This window comes from Columba livia, chromosome 3 (assembly GCF_036013475.1).
Source record: "Columba livia isolate bColLiv1 breed racing homer chromosome 3, bColLiv1.pat.W.v2, whole genome shotgun sequence".
Taxonomy (NCBI): Eukaryota; Metazoa; Chordata; class Aves; order Columbiformes; family Columbidae; genus Columba; species Columba livia.
In genome coordinates, this window is record NC_088604.1 from 118783884 (window position 1) to 118805133 (window position 21250).

Genomic DNA, 21250 nt, shown 5'->3' on the forward strand with positions numbered 1-21250 from the left:
AAGCATGTCATCAATGAAAGCAAAACGTGCTAATTCTCAAACTGATACTTGAAAACTTGCTTTGCAAAAGTTTCTATTTTCAGTTAAGTCAACAACACCAATTTCACATAGATTTCTCTATTTTTTTTCCCTCTGTTTCTCAGAAGCTTTTGGGAAAATCTCCTTCTCTTTTCACGTGTAATTATTTGTTTATGACCTCCTGGAAGTATTCAGATGACACAAAGTCTAAAAATTATGAGCAAGCTTCTCCTCTCACTCCTTCCTCCCTCTTCCCCTACTCGCTTGGGTTTATTTTGTAAATAAGTGTCACTGAGGTTCCTGAGGAGCAAATACACAAAGATTTCTTCCACTAATAATACTGAAACTCTGTTTTAAATTACATTTGTCCCTACGACCCTTGGTTATTTTTAATCATAGTGAGAGAAGCCCTTTGTCCTGCTAGCGCGAGTAATGGCCCATTGAGGAGATAGAGGAGGAGGATGGGGTTGAAGACTTTTTATTTTAGATTTTTTTTTTCTACGAGAATATTTTTGATCTACTAGAAGGAAAACAAAATCCAGCCTCTCTAACTCATGGATTATATAATCTGGACTGGCACCGTGTCCTCCCCACAGTGAGCTGTGATGGGTTTGGGCTGCAATGTCTCACCTATGGGTGCATGAACCTAACTTGGTGCTTGCACAATCAGGGCGTAAGAAGTCGAAGATCAGGCTAAAACTGCTTTGAAAAATTAGCCCTGGAAAGCTAAGAGTCATATTCTTGGGACCCTCCACAGAAAGGCAGATGTGGGGACAGTCCTTTGGGACACTATTAATGCTCTAGAAAGCATGACTAGTGGTGCTACACTAAAATATCCAGGTATCTGCTGCCTTACAAGCAGGTGTAGTTATAGGTAGACACTCCGCAAAGTGCACAGTATGTTGCCTAAAAGTAACTTTGGGTACGTTTGGTAGAAGGTCATACAGCTCCATTAAAAAAAGAGGGGTTTTGCACTGTTTTAAGTCCTCGTTTCTTATCTTTTATTGTCTCATTTCTAGTGTATCTCTCTGGCCTCATTTGTTCTTGCTCTGAATGTCTCCATTTGCTTTAATTAAGCTGTTTCTTGGCAGTGTCTTTAAGAGAAGAGACTTTGAGGAAAGAGAGCATCTCTGTAACAACAGGGTAGAGCCAGGGAGGTGAGGTTAGAGATGGTTTTGCTAAGAGCTGCCGTTAAAAACAACAAAAAAAGGATAAACAGGTGGCTTTCCCTATGATGGCAGCATAGATTTTGTTTCAGTGTTGGTGGAAAAAATGCACTTTTCTCCTGGACACACGTCCTTCTGGCCCAGGTGCTCACACATGGTTGTGTTTGGGAAGGTCCTTTGCCTACGTAAACCTCGTGGCTTGTGCAAGTTTATTCTCTGTGGCTTTAAAACTGTTCTCTGTGTCAGTGGAGCAAAACCCATGTACTAGTGGGATTTTGTTGGTGTTTGAAGATCTCATGTGTTGGAGGTGACCTGGTGGCACAGCTTGTCCTAGGCTGCGGTAGGTGTTGGCTGTGGGACCCTGAGCTGGGAAACTGGTGCCCAGGGTCAGGTCCCACCTGTGATCAAGAGCATTTCATAGAATCAGAAATAGTTTGTGTTGGAAGGGATCTTCAAAGCTCATGTAGTCCAACCCCCTGCCATGAGCAGGGACATCTTCACCAGCTCAGGTTGCTCAGAGTCCCATCCAGCCTGGCCTGGGATGTCTCCAGGGATGGTTCATCCACCACCTCTCTGGGCAACCTGGGCCAGGCTCTCACCACCCTCAGTATAACAAATTCCTTCCTCATGTCTAACCTGAATTTGTTGGAGAGCTCATATTTGAAAGTTTAGGGGAGAGTATCTCTGAATATGGAAAAATTACCTCCTGAAACCCACCCATGAGTTAACAGTTAGAAATCATTTATCTTCTGTGGTACTGTTAGGTTGCAGCTTGAGTAGCAAGTGTGATAAAAGCAAAAAGAGAGAAAAACGTCCACCTGGGAAGGGGACAGAAAGGGAAACCTGCGGATGGAGGCGCAGTTTTGTCTAAACATTGAACTAATTTACTGCCTCTGCAGGTACCGAAGGGCACGAGCTCGAGGGTGGTGAAGTCAGTTACTTGGCCGGTCGTAAAGATGCAATTATCGCCCCTTCTTTGACCGAAGACTGTAAAAGGAGACTCAATGTGAGTATTTACTGTATTTTTCTCCCCCTCTATTAAAAGGACGGCCAGTTTTGAATTATGATAATAGCCGTACTCTGGGTTTAGGACTCACCTCCCTGAAATTTTCAGGACCACTAATTTGTGGTTACTTCAGTGCTAGAATGGACTCGATGGTAGTGGCCTTTAGACTGGCAATGCAGTAAAAGTTTAAAGCTGCAACTGCTTCAGAGCCAAAGAAAGAGAGAAGATTGAAACCTAAAGGTTAGCATGAAATGCACTTTACTGTTATCTATGAGAACAAATGAGTTAAAAAAATTTCAAATACCAGAATACCCTACAGGGAGGAGATATAACTATTAAAGGGCTGTTATAGCTGCAATAAATGTAGGAACAATAAAAATAAATTGATGAAGTAAATGTCAGCGCTGTTCCCCTGAGCTGCCCCCACACCTTTGTCCAAAAGTAGAACATCTCCAATTACAGAGGGTGGAATCAGCCTTCAATGACAATATGACAAGGACAGAACATAGAGCAGTGGCACAGGGAACACAATTATGCACAGCCTTGAAAAATTGTATCATAGTACAATGTATGGAAGAAATCAATTAATGATGCAGGGCCTCCACTTCTGTCTAATAATCCTGTAAGAGAAGGATGAACCCCCCCTCCTCACCTTGGAAAGGGAGAAGGAAACAACAAGGAGGTAAAAGGATGACCCTCGAGCCAAAGTCTGCACAATGCCATGGGTCAACGTTTGCACACTTTACGGTATGCGGATATTCCTCTCTACCTGTTATTATTTTTTAAAATTGTAGATTTTAAGAAAGTATTTAACCGAAACCCACTTCGTTGGTTAAATAGCCCGCTGAAGAAAAAAGCTCTCTGGTTGAAAAGGCCAAAGTTGAGGAAAGCTGACGGCTCAAATCCAAAGCTGGGAGCTGAAGGGAAATGCAAAATTTTAGGAGTAAACAGAGTAGATGGTAGAAGACGATTTATCTTGTGCAATTTACAACAGGTGCTAAACATTACGAAAACCAGAGCTATTAAGCAATCAAATTAAGCTATAATTAACAGAAGAAAACTGTGCAGGAATTCTAATTAATACATATCCGAGCACATCCGTGATCCCCCCCGACAGCTCGGCTTTCTAAACCCCTGCCGCTACCCGAGCATAACTGCAGGGGTGAGGCCTTGGGAGCGTGCAGGACATTGTGGGTGTCACCAGAGGTTTCCCCAAACAGCCACAGCCCCACATGCTGGTTTGGAGGGGGGATGCTTTAATTTGGGAGACATTCTGAGATGGTAGGAAGGAAGACCTGCCTTCTGTTTGAAGATCTGGTTGAGAGAAGCCCGTAACAAGGCAGGGGTTCATCCTTCTGTCTGTTTGCCCTCCGTGGTCATCCTCAGTTCCTCATGAGGTGCCTTTTCTTCCTGACCCTCTGTTTCTGACTAAGTTGTCTAGATAGAGATGCTATGGTAGATGCATCTGAAGACACAAAAGGACTGTTGGTCATGACTCTTACATGAACTTCAATTCCCACCTTGTCAAGGAGCAGATATGGTCTTAAACAAGACACTAGATAAAATGTGTGTGCCCTGAGTACTCTAGGTGATTAATAGTTCTGAGATGACTGGGACAATTTTGCTTGGCTCTGGTTGAAAGCAGAGCTGGACTCCCTTGTATAGATACTTCCCAAATGGAGGTAATGATGCTTCCCTACCTTATAGTTGTGTTGTGAAGATCAACTGGTTAACAATTGTATGGCGCATTCAAGTGCTATCCTTATAGCACAATAGTCTCTCTTAGGGAGGATTTGTTATTTTTTTTACAAAATTAATTGTAAATCCAACAGAAAACAACTCAGTCTCTGAAATTCTGGTGAGATAATTATTGTGAAGATGGCGTTAGTACAGTGCCTTTCAGGCTGCCCAGGGAGGTGATGGAGTCACCATCCCTGGAGATGTTTAAAAGGCATTTAGAGGAGGTTCTCAAGGACATGGTTTAGTGCTGGAGTTAGGTTATGGTTGAACCTGATGAACCTGAAGGTCTCTCCCAACTGAAATGATTCTATGATTCAGATGATTTGCTACTTTAATAATTACTTTCTAATTCTATGCATATATAACTTAAAAAGTCTGTAACCTTCTCTTGGGTTGGTTGCCTTTACCCCCTCAAATACTGAGCTGACTTCTTCAGCTCTCATATTGTGCTCCTCAGGTGGATCACTGTGACAGCGGAGCTCTCTGAGAGAAACTCTGTATTTCACTGGTGATTGAGAGACGCCCTATTTCTGCAGGTTTTTTCTTGTTTGGGCTTGTTGGTCCTGCTGTAGGCTGTTGCTTGACTGCATCTTGTAGGACTCAACCATCTTTTGCTGCACCCATTGGTGTGGGCATCACCAGATCCCAACTACCTCCTCCAAGGTTGGGTTGCCTTCTCCATGCCCGCCCGGTCCCCAAATACCTTTCCTGTCAGAGCAGGGGCCCATCAACGGGAGAAAGAAGGTCAGTCTTTATTTCCTGTTTCTAAATAGATAAAGTGATTGAGAGCTGCTTATGCTTCTCATCTGTCAATGAGCTGTCAGCCTTGCCTGTCCCAAGCACAGTCTGTCAGAGTGTGTCATGCCTCTTGGTGGCTTTGGCAGCACACGCTGGGGCAAAGTGTGGGGCTAAACGTTTTCTTCTCTTTCAATTTGCTCTGGCAGCTGGCTTAGCTCTAGGTTGGCGTTTGCTGGACCTTTCTCTATGCTTGTACTCTCTGAATAAACTCAGCCTCATCTTCTGGGTTGACAGAAGCCTATTGTGGGTTTTTTTTAGGACAATAAGCAGGGATTTTGCTTTGTGAAACCAAATCACAATACGTGCTGAGTGCAGGAGTAGGGCTGGCTGGAAGTACTGGAAAAAAACATCATGAAGCCTAAAACTGTGCTCCTTCTGCCTCAGCTCTGGAAGTCCCAGGTGGATCTTGAGGCCGTTGAGCTGATTCAACCTGGTTTATCCCACACCCTCTCCCACATGGCCCTTCCCTCTGAATTGGGGACCAAAGGAGAAGTTTTCCTCCATAGTTCTCCATACAAATGCCCCTGCTTCGAAAGATGTGTTTTAATTATGATCCAAATGACTTCTAGACCCGCTCGCTCTGCCTGGCTCCCTGCCAAGCTCGTGCATAACCAGCCTCCCCTTCCCTCCCTGGGCATCACTGCAGCTCTTCCCAAAGCCGGACCCAAGGAGGTGGTTATGGAGGTCCAGCATGGGGTGGTGGGTTTCAGTTGGGTGCCTGGAGGCGCTGGAGCCCAGCATGATATGGGCTGGACACCCAAAGCTGCGCATGGATGGGGAGGCTCCAGCTGAGGTGTTGGAATGAAAGGCTTGAGCTTGGTGCTGGCTTGTGCCTCCATCAGTCACAAATCTTGCCCTCGTCTGGGGTGCCGCTCGGCTGGGATGTTCTGTCTGGGCTGGGAATTTGTCTTTGTTTAAAATGCTCTCAGGCTCTGGAAGCATCGCTCCTGGAAGTGATTGCAAGTATCGTAACTTTGTGTGCATGGATGTCCTGAGGCTAACTATATGCGTGTCTGCTCGCAGGATCAGGATCTTGGTTATTAATAATAGTTAATTATTCCCACCAGGTAGAGGTATAAACCTCTGGTTTATCACTGGACTTGCAGTAGGGCAAAATAGCACAGCAAGTGCTTTTTAAAATGAATTTCCTTCTCTTTCTCTGGCTAATGTCTTATGCATCAAATTTTACTTTTTAAATGTTATGGTAAACTTCCTCTTTCTTGCTCATCTTTCCTTTATTCAAATTTTTGTTTTGTAATTTGTAAGAGATTTTGGTGCTTGTTGGGGTGAATAATTAACGGCATGGGTGAGAGAAGGAAAAGACAAGGCAGCACTGGAGGAGAAGCTGGTTTTGCGGCAGGCAGAGGCTGGGGCTGGTGGTGGGGACAGTCATCAGCCTGGCCCTGGGCAGGGGACGCCGGGATGGGGGTGACTCCCCCGCAGCCTCTGAAACCACTGCCCGAAGGACACGTGCAAATCCCACCACACGAGGGGGAAAAGGACACCCAGCACAGGCAGCAATTCAGGCAATTAATCCTTTACTTAAAGAATAATAAGCAGCCAGATTTTTACATACTGAAAGTGGGAACAAGGTAAAAGGGGTTAAAAACTAAAAAGCAAGGGCAGCAGACACCAATTAACACAATGCTAATTGACAATTTCCCCAAGACTCCCTGAAACATGCCAGACCTATTTCCCCAATTACTAATTAAATCTAACTGCATGCACAATACTAATTTCCCTAACTTAGGGAGTTCAGTAGACAAATAAAATGTAGAACTGTCTTAAACATGTTGTTGAAGTGCAGGGAGTATAAGAAACTTAAAAGAAGAGTGGATGAACTTTTGCTCTGGATATATTCTTTAAACTTCTGGCCTGTTTGGGGAGCCAGATGTGGGATCCTAATCAAGGCAGGTATGTGGGGTCCTGCTTGCTGGATGTGATTAACACCCTAAGAAAAGGTGATTATGCAGAGGGCTCGTCTGGCCTACTGCTTAATGAGAGCTTTCCTTTAAAACAGCCTGGAAAGGGGGTGGCTGTGCATCCTGGAATCATAAAATAGTTTGGGTTGGAAAGGTTGTCTAGTCCAACCCCCCTGCCATGAGCAGGGACATCTTCACCCAGATCAGGTTGCTCAGAGCCCCGTCCAGCCTGGCCTGGGGTGTCTCCGGGGATGGGGCATCCACCACTTGACATGCAGGTGTGGAGCAGAGCATGGAGAAACTCCTTATCTAGGGCTGGGGGAGATGTGGAGGCACCGGCTCCTGCCAGACTGCACCGTGGTGGGGTTGGGGACATCTCTACTGCTCCACATTCAAAGGGTGTGAGTGATGCTGGAGATGCGCTCGTGGCTGGGGTGTCCTTGCTCTTGCCCAGGGCCAAGGCAGCCCTGTGAAGTTGGGTGGAAGGAGCAGAAGGACGGCTCAAAGTCTTCCAGTTCGTTGTGCTTTATCAAACCACTGACCCCTCCCCCGGCATGAAATAAGGATGAAATAGTCACGCGATAGGTTAATGCCGATAATTAAAGAGAGTTTAAAACTAAGCAGGAGACCGAACTGCGTGTGTGGGTGGCTGGGATGGTTGTTTGATGTGAAAGTCAATGACTGAATTATTCAGAGAGAGTGATTTCCAAATGATAATTTTACATTTCCCATAACTGGTTTTGATTTATTACAGCAGCACCCGATAGCCCGGTGGGAGCTGGGAGAGGCTCTCGGCTCTGCTGCTGCTCTCCCCTCTCCTTTGGGCACTCAGAGCCAAATGCCCCCCAGGCTGGGGACCGACCTTCCCACACCCGTCACCAGTGGGGCTTGGAGTTTTTTGAAGGAAAAAGGCAGGGAAAGCATTTGCTTTAAGCAAAATGGGCGGTTTCTGTGTCAATACAATGGCTTTCAGTTTGGCTGTGTCAGTGTGGCCAAGCACTTGGAAACCATATGGCTGCTGACTGGGGGACAGTGGCATTGGCGTTTGCATCACCTGGAAATGCCCTCGGATTCGTATGGAAGTATCTGATGGAGCTCGTTGCTTGCTCTCCTCATTTGTGTTTTCTCCCAGTGCTTCGAGCAGCTCTGCAGAATTCATCTGGTTGCTTTTAGGACCACCAAACCTATTTTTTTCCAGCACTCACTCAGGATGCTGAAGCGTAAATCGGGCTGTAAATCTCCTGTGAGGAGGCAGCTTCCCAGGGCGTGTGGCACTTTCTCTGCCCGAGAGTGCCAGAAGTGCTGTGGGGACATTGTGGGTTACTTGGGGGTTTCTGCTTTATAACCACAAACAAGAATATGGAAAATGCGTGGGGGGAAACTGTGACCTGTAGTCCAGGTCTGGACACCATGCACAGGGACATCAAGACACGTGTGAGCTGGTATTTGAGACCAGATGGTTTGTTTTTGGGAGCATTTCTGCTGAGAATTAAAGAGGGAAACTACCAGAAATAGCGAGGGTCTGGATTCCTTCCCCTGATACACTACAAACCACCATTGCTCTTTCAGGATGCCGGGCCGTTAACCCGTCTGTACCCACCAGGGCAGGTGTGGTGGCACCAGGGATGCTCTGCGGGCTCGGTGCTTGTCTGTGCTGCTGCCTCATGGGGCTGCTTCGAGGCTCGAGTGGTACTTGTCCTGCATTACAGAGGCTCAAAGTGAACTTTTCTGAACCCAGAGGGTGTTTTGGTTTGGGTTAAGGTTTGAAAGATGACGGAGGGAGATAAATACTGTTGGTTCCCCTGCCATCCCCCCCCCGGCTCATATATCTGGCCTGCCAGAGCCCTGCATCCCCCGCTGTGGTGTGCGGCATCCCCGGGGACCCAGTGCTGGGCAGGATTTATAGCTGTGCCTCCAGCTCGTGTCTTTGGGGTCTTTGCCGTCATTATTCTTTGTGCCTGGGAGGTAGCGGATGGTGGCACAAAGGGCTGGAGAGGGGCAGAAGCTTGGGGGTGGCAAAACCAGAAGTGGAGGGGGCAAATTTTGGGGTGGGCTTCATCCCCCTGTTGGGGCTGTGCCCATCAGCAGTGAAATACCCTGTGGGGACAAGTGTTTAATTTGTTAGAGAAGGCACAGTGACTCCAGCCTGGGAGGTGGTGGGACAGTCTTATCACAGCGTGCGTGGGCTGGTGGGATGATGGTGCTGATGCTGGTCCCTCGTGGTCCAGGTGAAAGCCACAGGTCATTTCAGAGGAGGTTTCTGCCTCTCTTCGTGTGGTCATTAATTCTGCCTGGGGCCAGGGAGATCTTCTCTAATGAAAGCTTCAGTGAGATTGCTTTGTTGTATGGAAAAGCTTCAGTTTCAGTGAATCAGCAATTTCTGATGAAAAACCTTTCGTCTGAAAATTCCCAAGAAGCTCCAGCTCTGACCTCGGAGCGGCTGCCTTCCTCCAAGCACATTACCGGGATTTATGGCACACTCCCATGGTTTATTGTTCTACAGTAAACGAAGCTGCTGGATGAGTTTTTGACGATCCTTCTGGGCAGGGAAGCGAATCAGCATCACGGGACTATCCAAACTTGCATGATTTAACATAAATCCTTGCTGTGGAGCGGGTGGGTTGCCAGATCAACCAGCTCCTTGCCAGTTTGAAGCTGCTCAGGATGGGCGTGCATCTTACCTTGTTGGGGGCCATCTCCTCCGTTACCTGTTCTGGTGCGTGGTCCTGCAGAAATATTTCCAGTGCCAACAGCTTGTTTAATTAGGAAAAGAAACGGTGGCTGCATTATGAGTTTGTAGTGTATTTTCTGAAGGCTGCTGGTACGGAGAGGATGCTGGCTTGCTTGTTTATGCTTTGGACCTATCAAGATTGCCTTCGTAGCAGTAAATAGCCATGATTACACACAGTCTCTGCTACAAAAAACTTGAAAAGCAGTATTCCCATTTTATAGCCCTGGCACTTTGATACTATGCTATTGGCTCAAGGTTGCAAGAAAAGAAGCCCTGAGCTTGGGGTTGAAGTGAGATCTGCAGAATAACTTTGTCATCCTCAAAGGGTGCAATCACACGAGCCACTTCTGAGTTACAAGCTTCTGTATTTGCCTCTTAAAAGACCACAGCAGAAGGAATGTGATAGCAGAAGGGCTCTAAAAGCCACAAGTGGGACTTGCCCGCAAAAGAGGAAATAAAGTATTATAAAAGACGTAACATCTAGGCAGGGAGAGCATTGCTGATGTACATTGTCAGGGCTGAGGCACCTGCCCTTAGACAGAAACTTTCATATAGCAAAGGTCTTATTAATTTTAATGGAGATGGTAGTTAGGAGTTTTGGAAAATATGAAAATACAGGAAAACAGCAGAATGGTGGAGACTGTGCTAGCCCATCGTTCCCATGTCTAACATCGTTTACATGAGATTCCCCAAAACGTTAGGAACTGTGTATTTAACAGCTCTGGCACTGAGATGCCCAAAGGTGAGTTGGGGACAGAGGCAGGACCAGGAGCTCAATGCTCAGGCTGCCCGGAGTACGGCCCATCCAGGAGGCCAAGCTCCCTCCCCGTAATCATAGGGAAAAGTAATCAAATTACTGCCTTTCATGTCACATTAGTGAAAATGGATACTGGTATGATGCATATTAATATAATATGATGGGAAATTGCTAATACAATTAGACCATCACATTTTATTAGTACCGGAGTGACAACTCACGCTGAAGAACAGCTCACTCAGGCGATGGCTGGAGCGAGCACGAGCCTGATGTGCAGCCATAGGAACAGTTATTTAACTTTCTAAAAAGCCCTCTTTTTTTGGTCCCCAAAAGTGCTTGGTCACCTGTGCAAGCATTACACCAGCCCTTTGTAAATATTGCTTGGATTTGCTGTCAAATGAGTCCTTATCTCAAAAGTTAGGTGCCTCTTGTATATATGTTTGTTTTTTTCTGTATGTACACAGACATAAATAATGAGAAAATAAAAATATACGTATATATAGAGGATGGTATAAATTTTCCTTAATACATTCTACCTCTTAATTTGGGTTTAGATCTTCAGTGCACTTTTAATCTAGTTGGAAAAAGATCCTGCACAAGTTTTGTGGTTTACATACCACAAAAGCTATCCCAGCTCTACCTGCTATACCAAACAGCACTGATTATATAGCAGGGATATATTTTATAATTGTAACATTCTTCAAACTTCCTTGATGGGTGCGCAGCTCATTTAAACAGGGATGATAAAGAATCATGTCTGCAGCATCATCCTCGTCTTCCTTCCTGCAGCACAAAGGGACCTGCCAACAGTGTAAGGGTGGGTTTTGGTTTCATACTGATGATGCTCATCCCCAACCAAAGGACAAACCTCCAAGTGGAGAAGACTTCTGCATTAGCCAGCATCGTTTTAGGAGGATGAGTGGTCCTGCAATGCAGCAGCAAATGTCCCGCCAGATTGAGATGCTTTTCCCGTTTATACACGACTTGTAATCCCAAACACTGATCTCCTGAACAGGAATGATTTTGATAAACAACTTCTTATTCTGGCCAGGGGCTGCCTTAGAAATATTACCTGTCATAAAAAAAACATGACATGGATTTCCTACAGCGGGCAAGTGCAATTTTAAACACAGTGCCCAGGTTGATGGTTGCAGCTTTGTGGACTAGGAGACCCAAGGAAGGGCTCGGAGCTTTGTTTGATCTGTGCGGCATGAAGAGAATGGCACTAAAGGCTTGTGCAAAAGCGAGAGGAGGAGGAGATCCATTTCTGGAGGTGTAAGGTGCTGGGAAATATTTAAAGAAAGATGTTTACAATTTGCTAGGTTCAGTTAAAGCCCAGAAATACACAGTGTGTTGTGTTTCTGTCTCTTGTTTATAGTTTCTATGACAAAGGTGGTTGTGATTTGAGTTTGTAGCTGGTTGTCACCGCGTGGAAGAAAGTGCTTGCATGGAGATCTCCTCCCATGTGTGTTCTTAAAAACTATTTTAGCTGAGGCACTTAAAAAATGTGGGCTCTAGCTTGGTGAAATGGGCAAAGACTGATAATTTCTTATTTGGGGAGAGAAACTGAGGTTGAAGGGAAACCTGGGCAGCAAAGGAGGGCAATGACTTTACCTCAGGCTGGGGAAGCAGTGGGGGAGCCTCAAACCTAATTAAAAATGTACTTTTTGGGGTGTGATACTCCACTAAGTAGCGCGGAAGAGCTGTGCTTGTGGTCCTTCCCATTAAAATAAATAAAATATTTATATTTTATATTTACTTCAAAGTGTGCCAGTGAAAAGAAAATGCTAAGTAGTTTAACATGGGAAGAGCTTGGAGGCCAAGCTAGGAAAATGAGTGTGCTGATATTAAGAGACAAAGATCATGTGAATATTGACAGGTCCTTTTTGAAGCGTCAGATAGGTTTTCCTGACCCTTTGGTGGGGTCTGCCAATGTGGACGGTGCAGGTGAGGAGGAGGAAGGTGCATTGTGAGGAGTGTGTGAAGAAGCACTCCTATTTTTTTGCTTTTCTCTATTATGTATCACCTTTTGTGCAGAAAATTCTCCCCACCCTGGTGAATACCTTTGGTTGCTTTGGATGTCACAGGTTGCTTTGGATGTCACCGCTCACCACGGTCCAGCAGAGTCTGTCCACTTCCTGGGGGAAAGATGGACAGACTTCCAACACCATCAGATATCTTTGATTATTCCCATTATTCTGGAGATATTGATGTAACTCTGAGTGCTGAGGGGCCAATCCTGCTTGGCTGTGAATGCGTTGAACTGGAAAGCGAGCCGAGCGCCTTCGCCACCTCTTGCTTTCAGAGGCAGTTTTTATGTTCTCTGATTGTTCCCTGGGAAGTTTCTAAAGAGGAGATGATGCCCTTGTCCTCCTACTGATGTGCGTAGTAATAATGCTTGGCATTTCTCATCTTTGAAGTGCTTTACAAATATTATTATAAATAATTAATCTACCCAAGAATGGAAGAAAGAGCATCATCCTTCAGCTTATGCCCCAGGGAGCAGAGGCAGAAAAATCATATGGTTTCCTCAGGCCATGGAGGGAGGTGCTACCAGAAAGTGGTGGGGACATGAGTGTCCTTTACATGTGGCCCCTCTCGGGGGCCACCTGACCACTGGCCAGTGTAGTTGGATGGTGGGATCATAGCGTTTGCACCAGGGGATGATGTGTTCTCCCTGTGCTGTCACCCTCTGAAGGTGTTTCCTCCAGCATCTCCTGGAAAGTTCGGGTGGTCCTTCCAAGTATAGAGAGAGACACTTCATAGGACTTGGTTTTTTACCTTTTTGCAGTGAGGAGGATGCTGGAAGTAACGTAGCCCACGATACAGATGAGTGCTGGTTATGATTTGACTTTGCTGTGGGATGTTTGAATTGGGTTGGAGTGGGGTGTCCATATGAGGAACAATAGGGGCAGCTGCTAGACGTGGGATCGCAGCCTTGGGAGCAAGAGCAGGCAGAGCAAGGATGATGTGGGCTTTGCTTTCCAGTGCAGTAGAGAAAAATCATACACAAACACTGTTTATAGCAGCTCTCCAGAGATCTGACACTTTCTATAAGCACTGAGTGAAGACCTTTAATATAGATAAGTACTGTTATTTCGCTCATGTGGGCTGGAACGTGGGTTGGAAAATCTCAAGGGGCTTTTCTTAAGCTCATGACTTGTGGCGTGAGGGACAATAGAACTGGGAGGGTTTTCCATGGAAGTGCCATAAAGGTGAGATGTGTCTTGTGTAGGAAGAAGCAGGACATCCCGGGTCCCCGTCTGCCCTTGGCTGTGATGGATGAGCAGAAATGGGTCCTGGAAACTGGGTTTCTCACAACCCAGGGGAACATCCAAAACGACTCATTTTCAGCTGTTCTGGGATGAGTTTTTGTCTCATTTCTTTGGGCCAGAAGCTTCATCCTGAAGCTGAGAAGCTTTTCCCAGTGAAAGCCGTGCTTGCATCAGTGTATTTAGCAGCGTGTTGGTGTTTGTTTTTCTTTTATTTTTTTAATGAGAAAGGAAAAGAAATTAAAATAATTACTCTCTTTATGCAATATATTCTGGCTTTTTTGCCCTTCATCTTAGCCAAAACGTGCCCTTGTGTATAGCAAGCACCGCAGCACACCCGACCTGGCAACAGAGCCCCCATCTCGTTACTTTATTTGGCTCTTCCTTTTCTTCCCCTGTGGGTCCAGTGCTGGGCAACTAAAAATCATTTTGGCTTTCCCCATCTTTATCTAACCTCCACAAAGCCGGCCAGGCAACCCTGGTGTTTCCACACAATTCAAGCAGTGTTGTGTGTTTCTTTTATTGCAGAGGGCAAATCCCAGAATAGAGCATAAATAAATAGATGATTTTAGAGGACTGTAGATCATTGAGCGAGATGCAGAAAAGGCTCCTTGTTTTGAAAGAGCAGCGCGAGGCTCAGCAACAATGAGTCTTGAAGCCCGATAAGAATCTGGGATGCTTCGAGGCTGTGTGTGTTGGGTGAACTTTATTTATATTTGGCAGAAACGCGGTTGTGTGCGATGCCAGCGACTGCCAGGGTATGTGGATGGAGATGAACAAAGCTTATCCTGGGCTGAGATAGGAAACATTGAATTAGGCTGGAGACTGTTGTTTGGTTGGGTTTTGAAGTCAGGACAGTTTCCACAAGGAGAAGAAAAATTCTATATATATATATATATATATAAAATATTTATTTTATATATATATAATTTTAAGAAGTAGACCTCCCACCATAATAACTGCGGACAGCACCTATGTTGCTGTTTTCCATAATGAAGGAAAATTGCAATAACAGTTCCCGTATATTCAGTCCTCCTCCTTATCTCCCAGGCTTTCTCTGATGTGCCTCTGCTCCAAGATGTTTGTTACTATCAGCAGTCTCCCCTTCTCACATGAACTCCTGCAAATCACATCTCCTTTGCTGGAAAGAGCAGAAATTTGTCAACCACAGCAACAAAAAAACACCTTAAAATTGCGCATCAAAACCCTGGACAGAGAGAGAGGGAGATGCATGCGTAAATATGTATCATTGTCATGGGGGCTTTTGGGTTTTGTTTGTTTTATTTGGGTTTTTTGTTGTTTTTTTTGGTTTTTGTGTGCGTGGTTTTGTTTATTTTAGCTCAGCAAATACGTTCTCCCTGGTTAAACCTTTTGGTGTCACCGAAGCGATGTGCAAATGATGAGGAAGGTGAAGGCAGCTTGTTTGCCACGTAGATTGGGGAACGTCAGCCTTTGTGAAGCTGCGTCTTAGAAAAGACTTAGCTGGCTGCACATGCCAGAGCTCCGTCTTCCCCCGCAAATTCACTACTTTGAATACAATAAAGTTGCTTTGAACTTTTTCAATTACTTAACAACTTTCAAGTGGAGAAATATTTGGATCTCTTAATTTCATTTTTTGGCTCTTTTTTTTTTTTTTTTCTTTCTTTTTCCCTTTGCCTCCATTCTGTTTGCTAAACAGTAATTGCAGATCTTTCCTGCCACCTTTAATACTCCCAGCTAATTATCCTGAAATAAATCTCTTTCAAGTCTGCATGCCAGCAGTTGTGGGATATGAGCGGCTCTTTCAGCTCCCGGCTGCCTGTCACTCAAATGGGCCTCAGCTGCAGCTCCGAATGATGAGTATTAGTCTCCCGCTGGGATGATTCTCCCAATCTCCCCACTTCCAACAGCATCTCCCAGGGCTGCACCACGCTCCTACCTGTTAGCCTAATCTGGGATTTGCTTTTGCTAACGCTGTTATTTTGAAAGGAGGAAGAGGATTCCTGGGAGAAAGGCACTCGGTTAACCTTTTCCTAATTGCCATTCAAAGCTGAAAGGAAAGGGGGGAAAAAAAATGAAATAAAATAAGATGATGGGTGTCATTGCATGGAGGGATGGCTTGGGACGGGTAGATGTGTGGGTGGAGTCCCTCGCTGGCCTCTCAGCGTTATTTGTTTGGTCAAAGTAGCGTTTTTGGGGGCAGGATCCCAATTTGGGCAACCTGCCCTCCCTGGGCGCTCTACTGGGTTATTTCCAGCTTGTGTCCCCCCGCTCAGCAACAAGGTTGTCAGGTTGTAGGCAGAGCTAAACGCTCCATCCTTAATTTATTATGTGCTAGCAGTAATAGCGAGGGCTATTTTTAAATGCCACTTAAGCTTGCGCTCACACAAGGGTTTGTAATTTGACTATAGGACCTACATAAAATGACATATTGTTACCCACTTAAAGATACAGTTTTAAATGAAAGAATTATTAAACTATTAGTATTTAAAGTGCTTACTACTTTTTTTTCTGCTGTATGTGCACCTTTTAATGACTTAACAATTGGATTGCCTCCAGAAACGGTCTTGCCGGGGGTTGCCACACAGATGCATCCCGGCTGGCTGATGTGATGGGGTTTGTGGTACCCGTTGCCTTTTGGGGGGTACTGATGGGGGCTCAGCAGCAAGGGGTGTTTGGGAGATGCCACAAGCATCCCCCAGCTCTGGGCTTACATCTCCACCTCGTTCCTGAAGCAAAAGATCTTAGTTAGCTCTTAAATGTGCACTCAAGTTGCTTGGCTGGCCTTGAATCCTCTTTCCAAACAGTTGGTTTTCACTCAGGACTCCCTCTCTAAACCTGCAATGGGCTGCATTGAATTAGTTCTATTAACTGCCAAAGGAATTCTTTGCTGCCGAATTATATTTCCTGTGTCTGTAAATCATTTCACCGCTGCTTTCCCTGACAGTTATGCAAGTGACCTTTGATTTCACTGTTGTTTTTTATATATTTTTTTTATTATTTATGACATTGCTAACCACTCCATGGCTGCACATCGCAGTGAGGTTGGGTGGTCACGTGGGATACTTGAGAACATAGAATATTTTATAAATATGTACATATATATGTAAAAAAAAAAACCAAAACCCCGAAAGCATAATGTTGAATGTTTCAGACTTGGAACTTGGAAACATAATATTTATACTGAGCAAGTCATGTTAGTTTTAAGAGTCTGTTTCTGGGTATTTTCACTTTCAGAGGAAGAATTGCTTGAAACCCTCCCTTTTGCCTAACTAAGCGTCCCTTTGTGTTTTAAATTGTCACCAGGCCCAGTTCTGCAGAGGCCAAGCAGCCACTGGCTTAAGTGGGAGCTGTAACGTTGGTATCGGTGCCTTGTGTTGTTCCAGTGCAGTGAATTCCCTTAGGAAAGGGGAATCAGACACCCAACTTCTGCGTCGGGCTTTGGGGGTGTCTGTTTCCATAGGCACCTCTCTTCTGCAGCAGCAAAGCAGCTCCTGGATGGGGATGAGACCCTGTAGAAGCTCCTCTTGCCTTTTTGCTGTGGTCCCATCCCAATGGGTCTGAGCAAAAAAAATGCTGCGAGTGCAACTGCTGTTCCAGGCTGGGAAACCATTTTGGCATCCCAGCGTTTGATTTGTAAGTCTAATTAGAAGTTAGAAGTGTCAGTGGCAGCACTTGCAGGCACAATTATAGCACCTGCAAAAGAAAAAAAGGAGCCTGCTTTTCCCATTTGGCTCATCCTCTGGGTGCAAGGTTTCTATAAATACAGCGGTCTGACAAGGAGAGCTGGGCTGATGTCTGCCTTGCCATGGGTGAGCTCCCCTCTCGGGCAGCAAGCAGCTAAGAAATGAGCTGTACCGCCGTCTATAAAAACCTGCAGACCAGAAGAGATTCCCCGTCTGGCCCTTCTGACAGATCCGCAGCATCGTGGTTGGCTTGTGCAAGGTTTTGCGTAAGTAATAAATTGAGGTTTCCTGCAAAACATCTGGTCGATTTGGCTCTTATCTTGCTCCACAAGAGGTGAAAAAACCCTCTGTGGTTCTCCTTTGCCACGCTACAAATATAGATACCTATTCATAAGGAAATATTGAAATAGAAGTTTGAAGTATTCTCACGTTTGTTCCCTAACACTGAATTAAATGTGTTTTGGGGCTGTTTGTAATGTCAGTTCCAGTCCTGGTTAGATAGCTGTGCAGAGCAAGCATCTCGTTCTGAAATGGAGTTTGAAAAACTCCTGCCAGGACCAAGATTCACAATCCTGGAAAGTAAAGCCCACAGTGACAGCCATAGAAACACTGTGCCCTTGCATTGTGACTCTTGCACCTTCTGGGCTTTAATCCCAAACCCAAACTTAAGTTTTGGAGCTGCTGAGCCCCTGTAACTCATACCCAGGGTCATATAGTTTGGCCCAAGACACCCAGAAGGGAATATATGACCTGTGTGCAACTTGGTGTATTCCCAAATACCTCAGGACGCAGTTAAATCTGGTTCAACGTCTTTGCCTACCATGGATTATGTAGCTCAGTTAATACCTAATTGTTGGCGTCTGCTCCTTCTGCTTTCGTTTTGGTCTCTAGATCTTCCTGTTTGGTCTGCATCCCTTGTCTTCATCTTTAAGTTGTGTCCTGTCCCTTATTCCAGGTTCTACCCTTCAGTCTCCAAAACCAACCTGAGGAACAAAAGACAAAGTAACATTTCTGACTCCTTATGGTGCTCCTGGTGTGCTTGCCCACAGCCTTCCTGAAAGAAACCAATAAATAATGCTCCTCATCCCCCTAAAAATTAAATTAAGCCCAGATTTCTCTGGGGATGAGGCTAGGTTAATTACAAAGAGCTACCAATGCCATATCTAAAAGGCTCCTTCATTTTCATTTTTAATATTTAGGATGAGGCTTAAATGAGACTTAATATCTGATCCTTTTTTTGGCCAAACTAGTCAGTTTAGAAGTGAAGAGGCTGCCAAACGCAGCTGATTTTGTTCTGCCTAAAAGCTTCTGTCAATTAACTCCTTGAAGCATTTGCTGGTGAGACTGAAGGGGACCAGGACCTTCGGTGTGGTTAAAGTTTGGTGGGAACTGCTTTCTGCTTGAGCTCTGTAGCCTCAGCATGTGCAAAACACATTCACCTGTCTGGGTATTAAAGTTAGGAGAAAAATGTGATGAAGTCCCAGAGATTGATGGGAAAGCGTATATTGGATCACCTTGGAAGAAGAAAGCGTTGTATTTGAAAGCAGGATGGGAAACAACTGGTAGCTCCAGGTGTCCATGAGGTGTGTGTTGGCCATTTGGGAGCAAAACTGCCCCAAATAGGGATGAAACTGTGAATCTGAATGTGAAGTGGAATATAAAGAGGATGGCTCACGAAATACAGTCTGCAAAGAAAAATGTACCGATGTTATAGCCAGGTGGTGAAATATTTTCTGTTAGTTGGAAAGAACAGCAAAATGATGCTGAAATCAAGAGTTTTAGGCATGTTTAATGAAAAGTATGGGAATGGCAAGGGATCCACAGCGTGTAACAGGGTTGTGCTGGGTAGTTAATGTAAATATTACTGTTTTTCATGAGAAACACAGACTGTTGCTAAACCAGACTAAAATGCTGTCACTGTTGTATTTCTGACCAACCCCGTCAGTTCTGCCGGCTGATTTACCGAATGCTGCGTTCCCTTTAGCATCTACCCACCCCCTTGGTATCTATTGATCTCTGTATGTACACACACATTTATCATATGCATACAAGTGTTGGAGTGCATGTCCAGGTATTTGGGGTTGTTGCTGGCTGCATCTTTTCAGAGAGGAACAGGAGGAAACGGTTAAATATCCCCGGCAAGCTTGGCTGCCTGTCGTAGGCAGGATACTTCGACTCTACATGACGTCCTGCTCGTTTTGGAGAATAATTCTTATTGGAAAATTGCAACGCTAAATCATTAACTTCTAAGGAGCTGAAGAGGGAAAAGAGAGCTCACTTAAAGGATCCCAGTGTGTTGCCCCTGGCTTGCTCTGTGTTGTTCTGCGTACAATATAAACCGCTGTTAAAATACTTCTTGCTGCGTTATATAGTGCAAAGCCCAGGCCATTTACAAACCTTCTTTCCTTCTAGCGGTGGTGCCTTCTTCGTGCTGGAGATGTAACTTTGATGAAGCAGTGAAAGGAAGAAATGCAGGGTGAGATCTCAAAAGGAAAAAAAATACAAAAGGAAAAAGTACTGTCTGAAATTAAGCTCTTAAATAAGCGGAGAGAAGCATCCATCACCTGCCTTCTCTAGCGTGAGGAGCTGAGTGGATGCCCATCACAGGGCTGTCCCAGGTCTTGTGGCATGGGGAGCATTTGCTGGGGAGACAGGAGCAGATGGGTGTCTGATTTCTTATGAACTGGCTGATTTCAGCCCTTGGGTTTGGGGGAGAAGCTGCGGAGATGGAGAAGCAGTAGCTAAATCATGGTAGAGGGTGATGGGTCTGTGCAAGAGACACGTAACGTGAGGTGGGCGAGCACAAGGGAGGGACCCCATTGATTGCTAGCTGGATGATAAATCAAAAATGGCAAGATGGGCTGGAATCTGAAATATGGTGTCCATGTGGTGAAACGATTAAGCTTTATCACTGCCACTCTGGAAGTATTTCTTACCTCCAAATGTCTGACCACCAGGATTTTTTTTCTTTAACAAGAAGAATTTACACCATTTTCCTTGTGTAATGAAAACTCAGATTTTGGGCTTGGGTTGAATAGTCAGTGACTTGGGAAACATCCCTCGACATCTCAGCCTTTCCTTTTCATTCCCAGTGTTGTTCTCAGATGTGCACTGGCTTTGGTGGAACCGGGGTGTGAGGGACTGATGCCTGGCTGAGGTGCAGGAGATGCAGAGATGGTATATGTAGGATTTAATTGGACCTGGCCCACTTCACTGTGTGGGAACAAACAAAAACCCCAAACAAACCCAAAAAACCCTAAGCCAAAATGCTGTATGCCACTTGTCTACTTAAAAAACGTAAAGTGCCTTTAAAATCCTAGTCCTTTGCCTCTTATTGGAGGGTAAAGGCAAATTAAAGGGGTTATGTATCATATTGGTCTGAACCAAGACTCATTTTCTTGCTGGCTTATGAACATATAACGAAGTATAATTATTTTTAATATTATTATTTTTGATTGCAATGTAACAGAGGAAATTCAAAACGGAAAACTCTATAGCAAGGGCCAATCTGTCTGTTGAAAGCAACAATCTGAGTGCTTGCGCTCCCCCTGCCCTGTGCCTGCCTTCAGTCTTTTGGGAAGCCCATCACCTGGTTGCAGAGATGGAGCTCGTATGGCTTCACGTGGTCCTGTCCTGCTGCAGCACCATGGGGGCTACAGAGAATGGTGGTACGGATGTATGTTTGGGGGTGGTGGGGTGATAGGATGGGGAAGGAAGACAGAAATGGTATGGTTTTTCTCCTGCAAGTACAACAAATGGCACCCTTTGCACTTTTGTCCCTGTACCGTCTTCTCGTTTCCACCCTTGGAAATAGTGACCTGAGGTCTTCTGGACCCTTGCCAGCTTTTGGGGACAACAGGTAGCAGGGCTAGGAAGGGGGTGGCAAGGTTACCCACCCGCAGGAGTCCTCTAGGAGACCTGGGGATGTTAAGGCACTTGTGTTTGTGAAACAGTGGTGGTGAGAGGTCCTGTCATGTGTGTGTTGGTGGCCGGTGCGCAGCTCATGGGACCAGGGCATCCCCATGTTCTCCAGATGGCTTTGTCTACAGCTGACAAATCCGTTTTGTTTGAGACTTGACCATTTTAAGAGTTACTGAATTTCTCTCTTAGATTTTGTGTGCCTACATTCATGCAGTGTTTGAGTAGCCTCATCAGTGAAATTTAGCGTATTAGGT

The 21250-nt window shown here is 45.2% G+C and overlaps 1 long non-coding RNA gene across 1 annotated transcript in view; it reads left to right on the top strand.

The window, feature by feature from the left end:
• The window catches only part of LOC110362498 (uncharacterized), a 358492-nt gene that overhangs the window by 34774 nt on the left and 302468 nt on the right, over nucleotides 1–21250 (top strand). The window contains exon 2 of the long non-coding RNA XR_010471817.1: nucleotides 2084–2190. This is a non-coding gene — a long non-coding RNA (uncharacterized LOC110362498). The remainder of the gene's footprint in view (nucleotides 1–2083; nucleotides 2191–21250) is intronic.